General features: G+C 39.7%; 1 long non-coding RNA gene and 1 pseudogene across 1 annotated transcript; both read left to right on the plus strand.

Moving 5' to 3' along the window:
* The first annotated feature begins 368 nt into the window (after nt 1–368).
* On the plus strand, nt 369–4,066 carry LOC109466881. Its single transcript, XR_002140041.1, has 5 exons — nt 369–447; nt 2,919–2,960; nt 3,187–3,276; nt 3,599–3,735; nt 4,025–4,066. It is a non-coding gene; the product is annotated as an uncharacterized LOC109466881 (long non-coding RNA).
* Nucleotides 4,067–4,650: 584 nt separating this feature from the next.
* LOC109466862 lies at nt 4,651–5,640 on the plus strand (annotated as a pseudogene).
* Nucleotides 5,641–9,920: the final 4,280 nt, after the last annotated feature.

Genomic DNA, 9,920 nt, shown 5'->3' on the forward strand with positions numbered 1-9,920 from the left:
CTTAAGTGTTGTCTGTCCTCGGGGTTGGGAGCGCCAAAATTGAAGTGCCGGAGAGATCTACCCGGAGCCCCTCTTCCCTGTTGAGGGTTGGGTTCTTTCATATATTGCCTCTTTAATATCCCGTTCCCACCAGCGTGTTTCGCGGTCTAAGATATCTGTGGACTCGAGTTTGAAGGAGTGGCCCTGGTTGTGTTGTAGGTGGTAGAAAATGGCCGAGGAGTAGCCGTTAGCACTAGGTCTGCAACGTTCCTTGTATCTTACTTTAAGCGGCCGACTCGTCTCTCCGATGTAGATGTTGTTACAGTAGGTAGAGTAGAAAATGTTGTTTTTGTAAAATGGACAGATGAAAACTAATGTATCGCATGTTCAGGCAACGCCGTACTGCGGATACGGGCCCTGCAACATTTGGGGATGTAACTGCGATGGGGGCTGCAGGCGAGGGAGACCGTAAGTTAAAGACCAGGCTTGTACTATACAATCATCCAGTAAATTCAGCTAACGTAAACTACCAGACCTCAGTCTAGCTCTGACTACAGTGGCGGTAACATGGGTGGAGGTCTGGCTAAGGTAGCGACCAAGATAGGTCACCTCTTTAAGACACTTTGAAAGGTATAGTCGACAGATGGATAGCATGGATGCACATAAAGGAGTCAACTTCACCTACCCCAGAATATAAAGTAATGACAACACTGACTTGCCAAGCTCTGCCTGGTAGCGTCAAGCATTGGTTGGCAGTTACTACTGAGCTCCAGTCTACACATATACTGTTTTCTTTATATACTACCAAACAGACTGTAGACCACAATGACAAGACATATATGTCTAGACACACTTACTACCAAAGCTAATTCAACTGTAAGGAAGGCATTTTCAAGCTTCAAATATAACATCTACAATTAGACTCTTTCATAGAACTGTTTTCTAGATATCCATTTCTACTTTTGTGTCCTTTCAATATCATTTCGTAAACTTAACTTGTTTTGTTCCTTGTTTTAATTATGGCTTCACCACAAAGTGGTGAAGACATATTGTGTTTTCTTATGTTTCTCCTCCTCATTCTCCTGCCATTTCTTTAAATGGATTCATCTCTGCTATTTCTGGGCCAAATATCATGAAATTTGGCATGAAGGTAGAGTGGGCAAATACCCTGATGCATTTTCTTTTTTTTTTTTTGAAAAATTGTTGTTTTTTTTGGCCATTTTCGTGCAAAAAATATACATTTTGGGATCTGGAGCCCTGGTACTAGAACCAAATGACCTGAAATTTGGTAAGGGGATACCTTGGACACATGTCTACAAAACTTCACTCAAGCTTTTGACATACACCACGATGGTCAAATTTGGGCCCAAGTATTCCAACCTTTTCATCGAACAGAATCATGTTCGATATGACGTCATTCGAATCGAATCATGTTCGATATGACGTCAATCGAACCGAACGTTCGTTCGATCCGGGGTTACCCGCGGTCATGTACAGTAAACCCGCGACTTCAAGCCCGTTTTTACACGGGTACCGCCTAACAGTAAAAAAATTACCCTTTTACAAATATAAACCAATTTCGGGACAGTATATCTATGACCTGTCTTATAGTGGATATGTAACATGTAACAAAGCTACTGCCGTCATGGTGTGTGACCTTGAAGATCGTAATTGTTGTTTACGGGGATATAAGTTACCCCCTGTACTTACTCACACGACCTGACATGCGTGCAAACATGGTATTTAAACCGCAAGAAAAACAAATTCAATTTACCTCAAAAACATCTTAAATTGTAGGTAAGACAAAAATCTCGATCTGTGTCGGACGGATTTTTTAAAGATGGCGGCGTTCTGGAATTATCCGTCTTGGAAGTTGAAAAAGTGCATTTTTGGGCGAATTTTTCTACCTTAGCAACACTTTAACTTTGAAATAAAGAAAACTGTCCGACTCAAATCTTAATTTTGTTATACTGTTCTCTAAAATGCAAAAATGTGGAATTTTCGGAGAGATTTGGGGTCGGTTTAAATCAGTTGTTTGGTTATTGACGTCGATTGTTCTAGAATAAGCATTCGACGCGTTGAGAGTAATTTCACGCACATTTAAACATTGTAATAAAAACACCAACATTTGAGCTATATGCAGTGCGGATTTGATCACATTTGGACAAGAGAGTCCCCGTGAAACTATTTATAATTGATGATAAGAATGTTTACCGTAGAAACCGGCTCCACGGAAGCCGCGCGTGGAACCCCGGTAACCTGATACCCTTCCGTAGAATTGGAAACTTTACCCTAGAAATTGACCGCCGTGCACTACTTAGAAATCGGGAAAAATAAGGCTTTTCGGCTATTTTCGGACCAAAAATGTACATTTTTGGCTCCTGTGCCCTAATATTAAATCCGAATGACCTGAAATTTGGTATGGGGATACCTTGGTCACATGTGCAAAGAATGTCATTCACGATTTTGACATACACCACTTTAAAATTATGTAAAATAGGGCTTTTTGGCTATTTCCGGCATTGGAAGGTTCCATTTCTGCATGGGGGTGTAGACTATTGGCGGCCATCTTGGAATAGATCCATTTTCGGTATGGGGGATGTGGTGAAGCCATCGCTGCATTTGCTCTCAAGCAAATGTCGGCCTTTCTAGTGTACAATTATTTTATAATCTGATATAGCATGGATGGATACAGTAACTATAAGTAACTGTCAATATTGTAATGCTGAATGATCACATGATACTGTCAATCTTAATCACTGTTATAAACAGTTGTAAATATTGTAAACTACAAAACAATTCAGTTAAGTCCGCGATGTTATTTTTGATAAATAAAGTTCTAAAACATCTTGTAGCCTGTACCTTGCTCTACGATCCCCTTCGGGGCTGCTCAGTGATTGGAACCCGGCAACTAGTTTTTTTTTTAATATTCAACACAGGATTATAGGTGGTCGTAATGGTGATAGCAAGACCAAGAAGGGGTAAGTTAAGATTAATTGACTTTAGTCCAAAAATCTAGCTTGATAAGTTGAGTTTCCTAGATTTGCCTCTATTCAACATAAGTTCGTAACATCAGCTCTCTATTTGGCATAGGTCTCTGGGTCTTTGATGGGGTCAATAGCAGAAATCTGATCCGAATGATTTTCTTACATGTCCAAATATCATGTTCACTGATTTTCTTACATGTCCAAATATCATGTTCACAAGATCGGTGGCAGACCCTGAGGAAGTCCGCAGCCTTCTGGAGTTGCTGGAAGGAGAGAACACCATTCCCGGCTACGACGAAGAACTTGAGCAGTAAGCTAAAATAGAAATTGTTTGTTTAAAAAGCTAGTGACCATGAGATACAACTCTGGAAGCATTCAAGACAGAACTTTACACCTTCCCCTTGTCCCATCCTCTTCTAGAGGGTCGGGGACTTTATTTTGAAATTATCATAGTAGACAGTTCATGGTCATTTTATTTCCATCTAATCTTTATTTATTTACCCGGGATTTACACGTCGCCGGCCATGTCGGCGATTTTCAACGTTCCCTGCAAATTTCAGTCCTCCCTGGTTAAATTTGTTCAGTAGGTTTACGATGTAAGGGATTGATCACAAGACGTTATTGCTCACCAGGGTGGTTGAAAAGTCCCGCGGCCTCCTTGAGCTGCTGCGCGGGGAACACGAGAATTTCGCCCGGGAGCATGACAACATCGGCGGGGAGGATGGTTACAACATCGACCTTGAGGAGTTCGACAAGGACATGGCCAAAGGTAAAGACTCAAAGTAGTCTCCAGAGATAAGAGGCATCTGCTGAAGACTTCTTCAGCAGGTAGAAAGTTCTTGGGTAAGACAGTAGACCCTTCACTTTCACCAATCTGAAGACAGGGCATGTCAGCTGGTTTACGGCCTTCTCTCCATCTCCAAACTCATCCATCAATCAGTCAACCAAACAAATCAAGCAGCTGTTCCAGTAACATCAACAAAGAAAAAAACAATGGTCCTGTTATTGTAGTTCAATTCACTCGCATTTTGGTATTTATTTTTTTTGTTTCCCAACAGGACCCTGAACGTGCGATGGTCTCACCGCATCCTGCGTGTGCCCAGCACCATCCTGGCATACCAGCCGTGACTGCAGATCAGCCGCATAGATTTTAGCTGCTTTTGCCTTGATTAACCATGACAAGACTCGTTAGTGGATATCAGAGTTCAAAATAACGAATATTATCACCATCTTCTCGTGGGGTCTATGCACCAATAGTTTAAATGGAGTCCTGTGGACATACTAGTGTGTCCAAAGACACTCCATTTAAATTGCCAGGTCATTAACTAAAGGTATAATGCCAGGGCACGGGAGGCCAAAATATACATCTTTGTTCTGACAGTGGGTTCGGTTCCTGAAAAAGATGAAAAAAAGATGAAAACCAACATCGTCGTATTTTTCTATTCTCTGATATCCTACTCACAGCCTGTACCATAGACAATAGGGTTTCTCCTTCAACCATCTCTAAACTTTCATGTCTTAATAGAATAAGACTTGATCGGAATGTTGTTCCTTGTTATCTAGCCTTCACAACATCGTCAAATTCTGCATACAGAGACATTTTTATCCAGTCGACCTGTAATACCCCAAGGAACCAGCTTTGCCGCTCTATGTAACCAAGATTTCTGGCAATAAAAGAAAAAGCATGACGAGAGACCTTGTCAGTCATTGTATTGTTTGAGTGACGTAGCAAGAAGAGTTTATTTGTTTCTGTAGTACATCTGTAGATCAATAATTCATCGTAAGGTCCAGAAAAGGGTTTTGAGGTTTTGGAGACTTTCCTTCTTTCATGGAATATTGCAGTTTTAAGTCACCATGTGGTACCTAAATTCAAAAAAAGTATGAGCAAAGCAATCTACGAATTGAAGAAGAAAGAGTAACCATTCTGCAATAGTAAGTATTTTTAAATACAAATACTTTTAATGCTAAGTAGACAATCATCGGCAAGGAGTTTGCAAGGAGGCTATGTTACCTTTTCTATGAAGTTTTGAAATGCCCTGTGTTTTTCTATGTCCATATATACAAAAAGAAGCCTTACTCCCAAGCCAACATGGAAGCTGCGTTAGAAGCAGCTAGGAATGAAGAGGTTTCCGTTTACAGTCTGGCAAAAAAACATGGAATTCCAAGGTCCACCCTTGAAGTGCGGGCTGGAGAAATAATGAGCAGACCAGTGTTAACACATGAAGAGGAGGGAGCTCTTATTGATTATTTCAAATACTTAGCAGAAATTGGGTTTCCTTTAACGGTCAGAGTTTTGAAGGCCCTTGCAAATCAAATCGAGCTGAAACGAGCTGGGGAGTCATCAAAGCTTACTGAGGCGGGGCCACCTGGAAAGAGATGGTGGCGAGGCTTTAGAGGCCGCCATCCAGAGCTCAGTCTACGGTCACCAGACTAGCTCGATAGGGCAATGTTCGCAACTGAGAGAGTGGTGTTAGAGTATTTCCTATTGTTAGATCACGTCCTCACAAGGGCCAATGCCAAGAACAATAACCCACATCTCATCTATTATGCAGATGAGACAGGTGTAGACCTCTCCGCCAAAGTGTCGGAAGTCATCGTGCCGCGCGGTTCCAAACGGTCACCTTCTCGTCACGCTGGGAGTCGAGATCATGTATCCGTCCTGATGTGTGTTTAACTGTTGTCTAACTCATCCTAAGCACTACTCATATTCTCAATATATCAAGTGCGTAACCCGACTGGCAACCTGCTGGGAGCAAAGGTTGGAGTAGGCCTAAATTACGATCAAGTCCGAAAACTGATAATGTAAAACTGAAAACAATTCTTCTATAGAGCAGATAGGTTACATTTATTTTTCATAACATTTTTACAAGAATCTTATATGGATGTTAAAACAAAGTCGTCTATTCTGTTACAAGTGGCTGAAACCTTGGCTCTAAACTGAAAAAGTGGACAGTGAATTGACTGGAATTTTGTCTCAATTCTTGTCTTTTACAGGTGTCTGCCATGGCATGGAGACAACATTCCCCAAGGCGAGTTCTGTCTTAAAGTAAACTTTGCCGATTTTACGGATTGAAACTCCAGAAAGCTTCATATTACAAACATAAAGACATACAAGGTATGTTTTGTATTAGCCAAGGTACTTGATGAAATGATAGGTAGCATAAAAAGAGGTAGGATAAAAAGCAGTTACTGTAGTAAAGCAGAAGCAGATAGGCTACATTTATTTTTCATAACATTTTTACAAGAATATCATATGGACGTTAAAACAAAGTTGTCTATTCTGTTACAGGTGGCTGAAAACTTATGGAATCTCTATGGAGAGTGAGCGCATAACAAGGAGGGCTGCAAGAGAGAGGCTGTCCGGCCACACCATCTTTGCAGAGAACTTGCCTTTCACAAGGCTTGCGGTGCGGAAACTACGAAGGTGCGCTTACAACTACGTGTCCCTTATGACGGCAGTGATCCGAGACTACTAGGAGAAGTGCCAGGAAGCAAAGTAAGAAACGTCTATTTTTCAAGATACACACTTGCATATATAAGCTCGAGAATAAAAGTGGTCAGTGAATTGACTGGAATTTTGTCTCAACTCTTGCCTTTTACAGGTGTCTGACGTTGCATGGAAACCACATTCCACAAGGTCTGGCTTAAAGGAAGGCTCCAGAATGCTTCACACAAGCATGAAGGCATACAATGTGTGTTCTGTATTAGCTAAGGAACTTGATGAAAAGATAGTAGCAAAGACAACAGGAGTAAAGCAGAAAATGATTTAGAAGGAACTAAAACTCTGCAAAGAATGGTGTATGAAGAATTTGGGACACAAATACATTTGATAACAACTATTGATAAAGCTTTTTTGTAATCTGGAGATTAATCAGCAACCAGAGCCTGAAACAGAAAACAATATTCAAAAGATAGTGTAAAGTGTTTCAGAAGGGCCACCATCTGGCACGTATTTGAAGAGAGAAAAGACAAAAACGTAGGATATGAACAAAATGAAGATACTTCTGAAGAAATGTAGCAATCAGTGCCATGGATAGAACACTTTGTGAGAAATGCTTCTATGTAAAGGATAGCAGAGATGGAATAATTTCAGATATGATTGAAAATGAATCAAATGACTGCGAAAATATTTCAAAAGCATGTGAGCAATCTCCGAGTCTGACGTCAATAATTCCATTTCCTAACATGCCAAAATCATGGTACACAGACTAAAGTAAAAGATGTTAAGAAATAAAGCTAGAAAACAACACAAGCTTAACACTTAAGTTGATGTCTGTTCCTATCAAGACACATGACAGTTTCACTAATGAGGAAAACTCCCTTCTAATTAAAGAAAGTAACAGGCTCCTTAGAAATTAATGTGCAAGAGTTGGAGAAGAAACTCGAAGATTGCAATTACTGTAATGACCGTGAGAGATGAGCCTGCTATAGAAGCAGCAATTGAAGTTGGCTTATATATATATTCTTTGTAAATGTCATATGTTAGATATGAAAAAAGTGTAAACAAATATATGCACCCTGAGAAGAGAATGCCTTCCCAGGTATTATGTTAACAGACCTGATCCTCACAAATTTGTGGAATTAATGAAAGGTCCTACAGTGGGCATAATCAGAAAATTAGGAAAATTTTTACATAAAGCATTTAACCTTAGACAACAACTCAACCTCAATGTGCAACACCCACAGTCCTCGTCGTTCTTGTCTACCTAACGTGTGTTCTCTCTGTTGTTGTTTTGATAATTTACATTTTACGTTGCAACGTGTTTTACTGTTTGTATCTTACGTTATACGTGGTCTTGTATTAATTTATAGGTTGCAAATTGAGTTATGGATTTGTTTTCCTTTGTTATTATTAATGGTTAGGTTGTTATATTTATGTGCTATATTGGTTTTATGATTTACAATTTATGTTTCGAATGTTCAGTTGTTGACTTCCTTACATATGCTGTTAACTTAGTTGACTAATTCTATTTTATTGATCGATCTCTAGATTGTGTGCAATTGCTTTGTTTGAGTTTTTTTAATGTATGTTCTTAAAATATCTTAACTTCTGACGACTTAGAGGACACGGTTTTTAAAGCCCCTATGTAACAAGGGATGTGCATTTTGGGGAATAAACAGCTTTCCACACATGTAATTGTAGAAATTGCCTCATTTTTATCCAAGCGCCCATGAATTTGCGAAAACTAAGTGTTAAATCCACCAGCTCTACTCTAGTGCAAACTCGGCAGTGAGACCGGAAGTGACGTCACAGTAGGAACGCGAGCGTCATAGTTTAGCAGACGACAGGAACTGTCATGTAGTTTTTTTGTCAGCCCAAGTTTTTTCGTCAGTATCTTTGTTTATCTTTGTTATTATAGAAATATGGTGCGTAGATGTGTAGCTTATGGTTGTTCTGGGACTACGAAATTAGGACTTAGTTTGCATAGTTTTCCAAGCAGCCCGCGGAGAAGGCGATTGTGGACCCAGTATGTACAGCGCCGTAGAAACAACTGGACGGGAGGGGCGAAAGCCGAACTGTGCAGTCGTCATTTTTCCAGCGACCAGTTTGTCGGCGGACTCGAGCGGGAATTCGGAATACGTAAACGCGTTCAGTTGAAGCCCACAGCCGTGCCGGATGTACATGCGTTTGACGAAAGACCGGCTGAGAGTGGGGCGTCGTCTGCTGTAAGCGGCTCACGAAAAACGCAGACGACAACAGGTAACGTTCTGTGAATACTCTTGTGACACAACATAAACTCTTGGCAGATCAGGAGTGACGATATAGATGTAGATATCTTCAGAATTAGGAGCCGCCTCGTTTACTTTCCGCTTTAGCTAACGTATTATTATGGGCGTGGGGTGGGAGGGGGGCGCCGGCGAAAATACGTAAACATACATAGCTTGTACGCGGCTCTTCCACAAGTCACGCAGGCCCCTTTTGCAGTGAGTTTTTAAAATATATAGTGCTGGACTTCGATATTTATGTACCGTACATATCTGTAGCGTCAGTCTTTATATCTCTTGCTGGACTCTTACTAGTAAATTGTTTGACATGTATCATATAAATTGCCGTACAATGCAAATACATGTAGTACATTTACTTTTCACACAGATCATTGCAGACCTGTTGGAACAAAGTGTAGAGGTATGTTGTATTGGTTTTGTTTAGATACTTTAAATTGAATTTTTAATTGTTACAAAGTGAAAGAAAAACTGTCAGGAACAATGGACAAGTAAGCAAGAAATAATTTTATTTATTTTTGGTAACAATATAAGCTTATATAACAATATAAGCTTATACATTGAAACATTAGTCACAATGTGCTGTGTGGTAACTATTGACCAAGTTTTTAAAAACACTGTTTCTGTTTCATTTAGGATCAGAATCTCTCAGAAGACAAGGTTGATATTGAGGTATGTTACTTGAAATGATAAATACTTTGTGATGAAAACTCTCTCCTATACTAAATGTCAGATATAATTGAACTTCTTCTAAGAGTTACAAGATTTTTGAATCTGAGGGGTGCACTGTTTTGTTTGACTCTTTTGACACAATCTATTCTTTCATCTTAGATTATGTGGTAAACCTAATGTAAATTAAACAATCCTCAGGTTGTAGCTGAGCTGAAAAACAGTGTGGGCACACAGACAAAGTCCTCAGGCAGACACAGAGGTAAAGATGGTGTGATGCTCAAGTGTTTTGTAACACAGTTACTGTAAAATGTTTCATGCATTACAGCTGTATCAAGAGTTTTGCAACATTCCTTTCCATTGTACATCTTTTTCAAAAGTTTATCTGTATACAATCAGCATTAAGGCACATATTATTTCCACTTATGACAATGATGGTTTTGTTTTGAAATAGACATTTTATACAATTATGTATGTAATTTTGAAATACTATGAAGAATTGACAGTGCTAATATTCAAAGTCATTTTGCTTGTTATTCTTCAGCAACACAGGTCACTCCT

This window comes from Branchiostoma belcheri, unplaced genomic scaffold (assembly GCF_001625305.1).
Source record: "Branchiostoma belcheri isolate BF01 breed outbred unplaced genomic scaffold, Haploidv18h27 scaffold170, whole genome shotgun sequence".
Taxonomy (NCBI): domain Eukaryota; kingdom Metazoa; phylum Chordata; class Leptocardii; order Amphioxiformes; family Branchiostomatidae; genus Branchiostoma; species Branchiostoma belcheri.